This window comes from Pteropus vampyrus, unplaced genomic scaffold (assembly GCF_000151845.1).
Source record: "Pteropus vampyrus isolate Shadow unplaced genomic scaffold, Pvam_2.0 Scaffold164, whole genome shotgun sequence".
Classification (NCBI taxonomy): domain Eukaryota; kingdom Metazoa; phylum Chordata; class Mammalia; order Chiroptera; family Pteropodidae; genus Pteropus; species Pteropus vampyrus.
The window spans coordinates 528,529-537,466 of NW_011888945.1; positions in this window are offsets into that span (position 1 = coordinate 528,529).

The following is an 8,938-nucleotide window of genomic DNA, read 5'->3' on the forward strand; positions in this document are numbered from 1 at the left end:
CTGTGCACCGTGGGGCTTCATGGAATGTTTAGGAGCCACTTGAGTGCCAGAAATTGACGAAGATACTGACCCAAGACGAGTGAACAGCCTCAGCCCAGTCCAGCTTCTTTCTCTACACTTTTTCACAAAATACTAACCCAGAAAGTACTGGTCCTATTTGAAGATGAGTAAATACCAGGGAGCAAATAGCAGGGTTTTCAAAAGTTGTTGAAAAAAGAAAGGACTAGAGGGAGGGAAATGAGGACCAAGCAGGTAGGAAACTTGTATCTATGGAAAAATTGGTCTAGAAACAGATGAAGAGTTTGGGAAACTTAAGACAATTGATGTTTTTGGCAAACAGTTCAAGAAAGAGGTACAATAGATGGTGAGATGGTGAGATCCATTCTCAGGAAAATAGATCCACGAGAAAAATGAGATGATTATAGAGATAAAAAGTACATTAGAAACAACCAGAAAAATGGAAGAATAACCAAACTCAGACAGAGACAATGGCATAGAAAATGACCTTGCGGATATTACAGTCCCTTTAATGGGAAAACACAGAAAATGACCACAGAGAAGTGGCTACATATGGGAAAGGAGATTTAGTGTGTGGATAACAAATACAGTTGGTCAAGAGGTCACATAAGGGCCCCAGGCAGGTATCCAAGGCTATAAGAAAACTTCGTTTTTTAATATAGACTTCAATTTGGAGATTATAAACACATAGAGGTTCCAGGGGGGAATTTGGCGAAGTCGAACAACATCAAGATATATAAGGGTCATTGAATAAGGATGAAGACTAAAAACTGAGCTCAAGGCAGAGGAAAAATAACAAACAAGTTACCTACCGAGAAGAAAATAAGCAAGCTAGCAGCAAATTTCTACACAGCAAAAGCCAAAGTCAGGAAACCAGAAGATAGTGTTTTCCAGGTTCCGAGGGAAGCGACGTAGGTCTCAGGAATCCCCGCTCACCTCGCTCTCTTGGATGCAGAGCCTGTTCTTGGCAGCAAGGGTGGGACATGACATCAAGTCGGGGACCCACCGCACCTGCTGGTGTGTCTAATGTATTCATATGGGCTCTGTCATCTCTCAAACCCCAGATGCCCTTTGCTTTAGCAATGGCCCCCATCAGAGAGCGTGTTGGTAGTCCCCCACTCACAGACTGATGGTCCAGCATCATCCCTCTGAGATCTCAACCTTTATGACTTCCAAAACTCTTCTCTATGTTGTCCTCCTAAAGGGAGATAGCTATACCTACCGATCCTATCACATATGACATCGAATTGTTCTTAGTCCAATAAGAAAGTAATTTTGCCTGATTGGGCAGGGTAGGACATGCAAGGGTCTTTCTGAATTTGTGACACCATAGTTCTCTTAAACCCTTTATGATGAAATGTATTGCAAGAAAGTAAAGAGTCAAGTCATTAACTGAGTTTCAACAATATTCTTATCACCGCCTCCAAATGCTCCATTATGTGATCACCTCGTTGAATCTCTTCAGTAATCTTGCACAGGGTTCCGATCTCTTTCATTGGTGGGGAAATCGGGGGTCAGTGAGGATAAACACCTCACAACTAAGGAGAGAAGAAAAAGTCCTATCCTATTTGAGGCCACGATTATAATCCTTCCCCAGGCAAATTACTCTACAGTTTATAAAGCACTTTCTAACATGCGTTCTCATTTGACCAACATAAATCCCCATTTCACAGGTGACCAAAATGAGCCTTAAAAAGAGATACACGATGTCACCAAAATCATCTAGCTGATAAGACGGAGCCAGGTTTAGAAATCAGGGATATCATCTCTGCTCCTAGCTACGACCCCTTGTATGAGCTTTAAAGGTCAGGGACAAAAATCAGAACAGTGAGGGCCTAAGCCACCTAAGAATCCAACAGCCAAAGTGCATTTAAAGACAGCTTTCCCAGAATTGCCTTGACTGTTGGACAAATCACTAAATGCTGGGTAGACAAGCTATCACTATAACATTTCTGCCCCCTTAGAATTTTCTCTTCATGGGAATCTCTAGAGAACAAAGATTATCAGATAATCCAACATCATTATAATTTCGCTTTCTCTCTTGCATCTCCAAAAACAAAATAATCACGTATACATTTTGTAACATGAAATAAACATGATCAGAGGAGCTAATTCCAGCTAAAATGCCTTTCTTCTGAGACACACACAGAGACACATACACAGAGGAATTAAGAGTAAAAAGGAGAACACCATTTTCAATGCAACGAGGAAATGAGCACAGCCCCAAACCACAAACTATGAAGCGTTTCTGCCAAATACAATGAAATTTGAACCCGAATGTGGAAAGGAAGAAAAGAGGCAGCAGAGATCTCCCCCAGACCTTGGGCAGAACACAGTTTTCTTTAAAAGCCCTCAGAAAGTCACTCTCTCCGTCCTGAAGGTGACCTTCGGTGATCCTTAGATCTAGAGTGATGGGCTAGACAAAGAATGGAAAAGGAAAAGAAATAAAGAAAACAGGAGAGGAACGTTTCTCTAGACTCAGTCTCGTGCCATGTGACGATAAAGTTGGTGGAGCCAAAAGAAGAGTACAGACGTACCATCTCGATTTGCTGAGACTGTCCCTCAGCCAGAAAACACTGATGGGGGTCAGGTCAGGTGTCGAAAGGAGAGGGAGCCACAATCAACATATCATAGCACAAGCAGCTGTGCACCGTGGGGCTTCATGGAATGTTTAGGAGCCACTTGAGTGCCAGAAATTGACGAAGATACTGACCCAAGACGAGTGAACAGCCTCAGCCCAGTCCAGCTTCTTTCTCTACACTTTTTCACAAAATACTAACCCAGAAAGTACTGGTCCTATTTGAAGATGAGTAAATACCAGGGAGCAAATAGCAGGGTTTTCAAAAGTTGTTGAAAAAAGAAAGGACTAGAGGGAGGGAAATGAGGACCAAGCAGGTAGGAAACTTGTATCTATGGAAAAATTGGTCTAGAAACAGATGAAGAGTTTGGGAAACTTAAGACAATTGATGTTTTTGGCAAACAGTTCAAGAAAGAGGTACAATAGATGGTGAGATGGTGAGATCCATTCTCAGGAAAATAGATCCACGAGAAAAATGAGATGATTATAGAGATAAAAAGTACATTAGAAACAACCAGAAAAATGGAAGAATAACCAAACTCAGACAGAGACAATGGCATAGAAAATGACCTTGCGGATATTACAGTCCCTTTAATGGGAAAACACAGAAAATGACCACAGAGAAGTGGCTACATATGGGAAAGGAGATTTAGTGTGTGGATAACAAATACAGTTGGTCAAGAGGTCACATAAGGGCCCCAGGCAGGTATCCAAGGCTATAAGAAAACTTCGTTTTTTAATATAGACTTCAATTTGGAGATTATAAACACATAGAGGTTCCAGGGGGGAATTTGGCGAAGTCGAACAACATCAAGATATATAAGGGTCATTGAATAAGGATGAAGACTAAAAACTGAGCTCAAGGCAGAGGAAAAATAACAAACAAGTTACCTACCGAGAAGAAAATAAGCAAGCTAGCAGCAAGTTTCTACACAGCAAAAGCCAAAGTCAGGAAACCAGAAGATAGTGTTTTCCAGGTTCCGAGGGAAGCGACGTAGGTCTCAGGAATCCCCGCTCACCTCGCTCTCTTGGATGCAGAGCCTGTTCTTGGCAGCAAGGGTGGGACATGACATCAAGTCGGGGACCCACCGCACCTGCTGGTGTGTCTAATGTATTCATATGGGCTCTGTCATCTCTCAACCCTGAGATGCCCTTTGCTTTAGCAATGGCCCCCATCAGAGAGCGTGTTGGTAGTCCCCCACTCACAGACTGATGGTCCAGCATCATCCCTCTGAGATCTCAACCTTTATGACTTCCAAAACTCTTCTCTATGTTGTCCTCCTAAAGGGAGCTAGCTATACCTACCGATCCTATCACATATGACATCGAATTGTTCTTAGTCCACATTCACCAAGTAAGCAAAGGGATGCTGTTATCCCAGTCCATAATACGGTGTATCCCATTTCCTTGCAATATATTTCTTCGTAAAGAAATTTCAATGAAAGAAGGGCACCTAACCAGGAAGCGAGATGGTGTCCCCCAAATACAGCCTTAGCCAGGTATGTCTACCTCTCCACTCACCTGAATTCAACCATGCTTTAGATGGTCGAATCAAAAGGATTATTAGATTATAAAACTTTGTAAGCATTCCTTCCTCATCTTCTGTTCCTCTCAGTGTCCCTTCCCAAATGTATTAGTTCAACAAGTTCTATTTCTAATTTTAAATCTATGTTTTCTTCAATAAAATATATTTTTCTCCTTAGGCAAAAAAAAACACAACATCCTTCATGTACAAGAGTCACAGACAAAAATTCTCAAAAACTCAAAAACTTTAGAAAAGAGCTCTTGGAGGAAAAAATGAGAGATTAAAACAAATAATTGTAAAATAAAGACAGCAAATTAGAGGGGCTGACACTAAGAAGTAAATCTTCAAATATTGAGCTAGGGATAAGCAACTGTGGAATGTGTAGTTACAGAACAAAACATATCAACTAAGACATTTAAAAAAAAGTAAAACCTCTGTTTAAAAAAAAAAAAAAAATCCCAAGGATTGGGAAGGAAACTGAGAGGAAACAGTCTTGTTCAAATATCTCCCAGATTTTAAGGCAAAGAAACAATAAATATTATTTAAAAATTATATTTATAGCAATTTTTTTAAAGGCTCAAATAATAGAGGGCCAATAATTCCCAGCTTCTGATTGGTTTTACACTTTTTTGTAGCATCCCGGAAGTTGAGGACAAACCAGACTTGTAAAAAGACATTTAACTATAGTTTAGTCATTGGTACAGTTTTACATAAGCTTTTTTTTTTCTTTTATGTACAAACAAAATTATTTTTAAGACCCCTAAAAGTAGTGCGTAGAATAAATGGAACATTGTCCCCAAATTACGTTCGCCTACATTCCCTGTGTGGTCATCTAGCCTTTGATCCACGCGTCTGCACCACAGAGAGGTTTGAAATTATATTAACCAACTATTAAAAGTCGTTTTTTAGAGAAATGCATTTTAGTAATTTATTTTTCCTGCAGCTTTTGTATTGCTCACAGTTTCTTTAGCTGAGAATGTACGTATTTTACAAAGCAATGAAATTAGTTTAAAAATTCAAGGATGGGTATTTCTTATCAATCGAATAATTGGTTATTGCGTACTAATCATGCATGTGACATCAGACAGACACTAGTAGACCCTAAGGAGAAGACCCCCATCTTTCCAGGTTCTTAAGGAGAAAGGACGCTTGGGTAAGATGAAGAATATATAGATAGAGCAGCGGCCCTCGCGTCTGGTTAGGGGGCGGGATCTTCCTGGGTGAGATGGGCCTTGAAGGACAGGACCTCGGCCTGGAGGACGAGGGGAGCCCGAGGGCATGCTCACGGGGTAGCTGAGAGACTGAGGGACGGGCACAGGGAGGCCGCTGTGGAAAGCCAAGAACCTTACACGACACAGGGCAGCACCGAGAGCAAACAGCTCCACGGGGATTTTCTGTCTAAAGAAAGTTACAGCAGGACGCACGTGGCCGGCGGCGCCAGAGCGCCCAGCGGAGCGCGTTCCCATCGCGCTCGCGCCGGACAGGTCCGCCTCGCCGTCCCGCGTGCGCCCTCCGCTCTCTCTCAGGGGTCTGTTTTTATTCACTGTAAAAAAAACCTCTTTCTCAAATAAATAAATAGAAAAAAAGAAATCAGCATTTCCCCTTGTTTTGTGCAAAGTTGAGAACAAATATTGTTTGCAATACAAACACAAGGAGATAAATCTCTTCAAAGAGCCAGTTTGGGAAATTAAACATTGATTGGATCGTACCCAGAGAGGCTTGGGGAAAACCAAATTGTCAGCATCTCAAACTCATTACAGGGAAGGGGAGGATTAAAGGTTTTTAGGCTTGACAAACCTAAGCCGAGCCCTTCCCCGGACATTTATTTATTTATTTATTGCCCTGATATTATCTACCCAGTGGAGGCGAAATAAAACAAAACAAAACAACTCACCAAAATGACACACACACCCGCCCCCCCAAAAAAAAGGAGAGAGAGAGAGAAAGAGAAAAAATATATATACACTGTTGTGTAGATTTTTGATGAGTTTCCAGCCAAAACCTGTCTGGTATGGAACTCACATGGAGTTGTCGCCTGACGAAGTCGTGTGGGATTAGGGGACCAGTGTGGGAAAGCCCTGTCACAACCAGAACCACATGCTCTGGACTGAGCAGAAAGCTTCAACTCTAATTCATTTGTAAAGGGAAAAACCGAGGAGGCCATGTCAGAAACTTGCAGTCCTAAGCTTTTTCTGGAAAATGTATCAGCAACTGGGAGAGGAGCAGAGAGGGTGGGCAGGGAGGACGGGAAAGAAGGGGGTGCCCCTGCCAGCTTCTGGGGCTGCACTGAATTATCACCAGCTGCATGGGTGTGCCGTAGGAAATGTGGGGTCCTCCGTCATTAGACTTCCACTATTTCCATCTGCACCCGGACTTAGAGTCACTCCTCGGCCTAAATGTCTTAAAGAGTAAGTCCCACCTATTATGACGTCCTATCAGCCAGAGGCTCTCATTAGCAAAGAGGAGGTGACCTAGACAGCCACATCGGCTGTGAAGAGAGAGAAAAGCTCATGTGTGTGTTTGGGGGACGGTGACAGTTCATTAGTGTCACACTAATGGAATCTCCAAAGAAGCTTCCCCAGGAGGCTCTGGGTCTCTCTCTGGGTTAGGTGGCCCTGTCTGGGGCTTCCTCTACTTTCCTGCTCTCTGTCACATTTCATCCCCAACCCTTTCCAGGTGTGATAGTTGTGCCATCTTAGTTAACCATCCTATTTGATTGTCGTGAGGATTCAACGTTTTTGATAGTCACTAAACAAAAGCCTGAGTGGGCCTGGCTCAGAACAGGTGTGCAGAGACAGAAGCTACGTTATTCTTGTTGTCAGATACGAAGGCATGTTGGTTCCATAGCGAGCTTAAATCTCCCCCACCCGGAAAGGTCCTATAGCTCGGTACCTGTCTGCGGCCTGTTAGGAACAGGACCACACAGCGGGAGGTAGGCGGTGAGCGAGAGAAGCTTCATCTGTATCTGCAGCTGCTCCCCAGCGCTGGCATCACCGCCTCAGCTCCGCCTCAGATCATCAGACTTTAGTTTCTCATAGGAGCTCCAGTCCCTGGTGCCACAAAGGCTGGGGACCTCTGTTGTAGTTAACTTCATCAGTGCACCTTGAAATTCAAAAATCACCTGACTTGTCCTATGTGTGGAACTGCACTGCCGAGTGCCTGAGTCTTTTATAAAACCATACACATTTATACCCAGCAGCTAAAACACACAGTTTGGGAGCTGTGAGACGTTTTCATGATAAAGGAAAATGCACTTTTATATATATTTTTCCTCCCCTGTCTCTTCTCCCTTCAGGGGAAAAAAGGCAATGAGTAAACGCCATGGAGAACACAAGAGGGCAGTTACTGCTTTAAAAGGATTGAAGTGACTATTAATTTTTTTTCCCCTCTTAGTTCTACAGCCATCTAAAATTGAATTAGGAAGAACGAAATTGATTTTGCTTAACTGAAAACCCATTCGAAACGTTGAGGTTTTAATAAGATTCTGATGCTGGTCTCTGGATCGCTCAGGGGCATTTAACGTCCGTCTCCTTTTATACTCAGAATGACTTCCCAAGCAATCGTTCAAAGGCCAGGCCTCCCGGCCAAGAAAACCATTTGTCATTTCCCCAGTTCTCCTGTTCTCCTCTCTCCTCAGCCACACCACTAACTGCCAAAGTTCTTTCCCTCTCGTAAGAACGCATTAACCTGGACTCGTTTGGTTGCTAGTGACAGAAATTCAATGATGACCTCAAGTAATAAGGAATCCAGGGCCGGGCTGGCTTCAGGCATAGCTAGATCTAGCTAGTCACACAAATGATCTTTCTAGGAATCTATCTTTTTCTCTCCTTGGCTCTGATTTCCCATCTGCTGCTTTCTCTCTTAGTCAGGCCTCACATCATCACCACGAAGAAAGAGAATCATTTTCCACCAAAACTCCCAGGGCAATTTTCATCCGTCTGGCTTAGGTCACATGACTATACTTCACTCTGAATGTCCAGGCTTCTGTCATGGCCTCCTCCCTGGAACAGGGGTTGAGTCAGTTTCATTAAGAGCCACATGGACGAAGCATAAGGAGAGAATGGAGATGGAACATTAGTCTGACGCAAATGAAACAAAGATGTTCAACACAGAGGTCCCATCTAATAGTGCCTCCCCCAAAAGCTCTTTGATAAATTTTCTTGATTGAAAAAAAATGTCCTCTCTACACAACTCAACAGCTCAGTTTAAGGTTGTTATTAACCACTTTTTCATTTTTGGTGATCGTGTTGGATGGCGTGCATTACCACGTCTTTGGTGCGAGTCTCTTTGCTAGAGCAACACAGGGAGGGGCACTAGCAATGGGATCAGTTAGATGAGGGTGTGAATTCTTCCTTAGGTCCACAAGAACAGAAACAAACTCTTCAGGATGCAAAAATCTTAACTTGCAAAATGGAAGTAATAACATCGATCACAGAGTGATTTTTTTTGACAATTATTCTACATCAGAAGTTATATGACTTTACACACACACACACACACACACACACACACACACACACACACACACATCAATCAGTTCATTGCCCAGTGCAATGATTGAGCTCCTTAAGAACTGGACTCACCCAATTTACCAATTGTATTTCTCAAAGCATCTAAGACAATGTTTTATACATAGATAGCTCTGAACGTTTGTTGAATGAATAAAGGCATGACTTAATCAGTGGGGAAAAGATGCCCTTCTAAAAGATCTGTCTATCCACCTGCAGTAAAAAGAAATATTAAAGGCAACCATTTCAGTGTCCCGTCTGAGCTCTGATGCCCACCCTTGCTGTTTTCAGAAAGTGGAATAGAGCTGG